The 3,724-nt window shown below is 47.9% G+C and overlaps 1 pseudogene; it reads left to right on the top strand.

Moving 5' to 3' along the window:
- Positions 1–1,367: 1,367 nt before the first annotated feature.
- Positions 1,368–1,950, top strand: LOC119827859 (annotated as a pseudogene).
- Positions 1,951–3,724: the final 1,774 nt, after the last annotated feature.

Raw genomic sequence — 3,724 nt, 5'->3', positions numbered from 1 at the left:
TGCTCTTCCAAAGGTCCTGAGTTCAATTCCCAGCAACCACATGGTGGCTCACAACCACCTGTAATGGGGTCTGGTGCCCTCTTCTGGCCTGCAGGCATACACACAGACAGAATATTGTATACATAATGAATAAATAAATATTTTAAAAAACATTATATAAGGAGACATCAAATCCCATTGTTGGTCAGAAATAATATTAACCCTCCCGTTCCGTGTACATATGAGTTTTCAGGAACATGAAGATTTTACCCATGTCTTCAATCAATTACAATTCCTAGAAAATAAACTTAACTCAATATACTAAAACTCAGTATTCTAAAAACAATACCTGCTCCCAAGGTCCTGATGAGGAGCAGAAGGAGGGAGAACATGAGAAAGAAAGTCAGGACCGTGAGGGGTGCGTTCACCCATGGAGACGGTGGGACAGAACTAACGGGAGATCACCAACTCCAGTTGGAATGGGACTGATGGAACAGGGGACCAAACCGGACTCTCTGAATGTGGCCAACGATGGAGGCTGACTGAGAAGCCAAGGACAATGGCGCTGGGCTATGATTCTTCTGCATGGACGGGCTCTGTGGGAGCCTTCTCAGCTTGGTTGATCACCTTCCTGGACCTGGGGGGAGTTGGGAGGACCTTGGTCTTAACATAGAGTAGGGAACCCCGATGGCTCCTTGGCCTGGAGGGGTGGGTATGGGTGAAGGGGAGGGGAGGGAAGGGGGGGGAGGAGGGGAGGAGATGGAAATTTTTAAATATTAAAAAAAAAAACATAAAAAAAGAACAATACCTGCTGGGCGGTGGTAGCACATGCCTTTAATCCCAGCACTGGAAAGGCAAAGGCAGACATATCTCTGTGAGTTTAAGGCCAGCCCGGTCTACAGAGTGAGTTCAGGACAGCCAGAGTTACACAGAGAAACCCTGTCTCAAAAAAAGGGGGAGGAGAGACCAAAAACCCATTTTAATTTTCCATGTAAGCTCATGGTTTCAAGTTTGAATTTTTGGATCAAATCAAAACCATCTTTGTTTATAGGTAACCATTTCCTTCCACCATCCCCTCAAAAAAAATTATATCCTAAGTGATGAACTCTTTCGTGTGTGTGTGTATGTGTGTGTATGTGTGTGAAATTGAAAATAGACGGGCGGTGGTGGCACACTTTAATCCCAGCACTCAGGAGGCAGAGGCAGCGGGATCTCTGTGAGTTCGAGGCCAGCCTGGTCTACAAGAGCTAGCTAGCTCCAGAGACGTTCTCGCCGGAGTCGCCGCGGTTTCCTGCTTCAACAGTACTTGAACGGAACCCGGTGCTGGACCCTTCGGACCCCAGCCGGCTGCTCCAAGCCAGAACCCTCTGCAACTTCGTCGCTCCGCCGCTCCAGCGTCGCCTGCCGCCGCCGCCATGACCACCGCGTCTCCTTCGCAAGTGCGCCAGAACTACCACCAGGACTCGGAGGCTGCCATCAACCGCCAGATCAACCTGGAACTGTATGCCTCCTACGTCTACCTGTCTATGTCTTGCTACTTCGACCGGGATGATGTGGCTCTGAGGAACTTTGCCAAATACTTTCTCCACCAATCTCATGAGGAGAGGGAACACGCTGAGAAACTGATGAAGCTGCAGAACGAGCGAGGCGGCCGGATCTTCCTGCAGGATATCAAGAAAGCAGACCGTGATGACTGGGAGAACGGGCTGAATGCAATGGAGTGTGCACTGCACCTGGAAAAGAGTGTGAATCAGTCACTACTGGAACTGCACAACTGGCTGCTGACAAAAAATGACCCCCACTTGTGTGACTTCATTGAGACACATTACCTGAATGAAATCCATCAAGGAACTGGGTGACCACGTGACCAACTTGCGCAAGATGGGAGCCCCTGGAGCTGGCATGGCAGAATATCTGTTTGACAAGCACACCCTGGGACACAGTAATCAGAGCTAAGCTGACTTCCCCAAAACCACAAGTGACTTTACTGGTCACTGAGGCAGTGCGTGCATGTCGGTCTGCCTTTATCTTTTCTATAAGTCGCACCGAAACATCCGCTTAAGTTCTTTCATTTGTACCATTTCTTTAAATAAAGAATTCTGGTACCAAAAAAAAAAAAAAAAAAAAAAAAAAAAAAAAAAAAAAAGAGCTAGCTCCAGGACAGGCACCAAAGCTACAGAGAAACCTTGTCTCGAAAAAAATGAACAAACAAAAATATGCCACAATTCATAAATGCCCTGCTTAGTGGATTCAGTAAGCCATAGTCTCTCGGTGTCCTCCATCCCTCTAACTCCTACAATCTTTCCACCTTCTCTTCCTTGGGGTTCCCTAAACCTCCAATTTAGACTTTCTCACCTAATAATGTCTGGCTGTGGGTTTGTTTCGGCTCCCATCTGCTGCCTGAGGAAGCCTCTCTGATGAAGACTGGACAAAGCACCCATCTATGAGTATAGCAGAATAACATTAAAAATCATTTCGTTAATTTTTTTTAGACCAGTTTTTTATGGTTCTACCATAGGTCTCTGAGTTATCCATTCTCGTCATCCAAGCAGTGTTGGGCATGGGCTCCCTCCTGTGGGAGTGGGCCTCAAGTTTAATCAGACATTGATTGGCCCCTCCCACAAGTTCTATGCCACCATTGCCCCAGCACTTCTTGCCGCAGGACAGATTATAGAGGGAAGGTTTGTGGCTGGGTTGGTGTCCAGGTCTCTCTTCCTAGAGTCCACAGAGTACCTTCCCACACCACAGAAACTAGAACGTAGGGATGAAGGCTCCATGCAGGCACCAGATCGACCTCTCTGTTCAATGAGCTGTGTGGATGTTTCCTTGGCAGTGGGTCCCTGCCACCAGTTTTCAGAGAGTGACCCTCTGTCCTAGCATCAGCATGGGCCGCTTAGGGATCTCCACAGAATCCCCTTGGCCAACAGCTCAACAAAATGTAACCCAGTTCCACCGCTGGGAGCCTTGCCTGGCTACAAGAAACGACTAGTTCAGTCAGACTCTCTACATTCCATTACTAGGAGTCCTCACTAGGGTCACCCTCACAGATTTGAGGAAGTTCCCATTGCAGTAGGTTTCCACACCACCCTCCAAATGTCCCCCAATTCCTGCTGTCTCTCCTTGAACTCTCCCCCTCTATCCCATCTCCCACCCTACCTGATCCCTCCCACTCCCATCACAAGTCCACCCACATGTAGTGATGAACTGTGGGCCAGCTTCCCGCTGCCCGGCTCCCGGCCACCGGCTAGCTTATGCCCCAAAATAACAACACACAAACTATATTCTTTTAAACACTGCCTGGCCCATTAGTTTCAGCCTCTTACTCACATCTTGACTAACCCATATCGAATAATCTGTGTAACACCACAAAGTGGTGTCTTACCGGGAAAGATTCAGCATGTCTGACCTGGTGGCTGGCTTCATGGCATCTGTCTCACTGAGGAGAGGCATGGCGATTGTCTGAGCCATCTACCTCACTTCCTTCTTCCTGTTCTGTCTACTCCACCCACCTATGTTCTAAACTATTAACAGTTTCTTTATTAATTAACCAATGAAATCAGATAGATAGAGGACACACCTACATCACCCACAGAATCTATTTCTACCTCCCAAGGAAACCCATGCTTCCCTCCCATCCCAGAACCCTCCTTGACCTAATCCTGCTGAGTCTGCAGATTATAGTTGGTTATCATTTACTTAATGGCAAATGTCCACTTACATGTGAATAATACCCCATTTGTCTTTC

This window comes from Arvicola amphibius, chromosome 12 (genome assembly GCF_903992535.2).
Source record: "Arvicola amphibius chromosome 12, mArvAmp1.2, whole genome shotgun sequence".
NCBI classification, from domain to species: domain Eukaryota; kingdom Metazoa; phylum Chordata; class Mammalia; order Rodentia; family Cricetidae; genus Arvicola; species Arvicola amphibius.
This window is presented reverse-complemented; position numbering and strand designations above follow the sequence as displayed.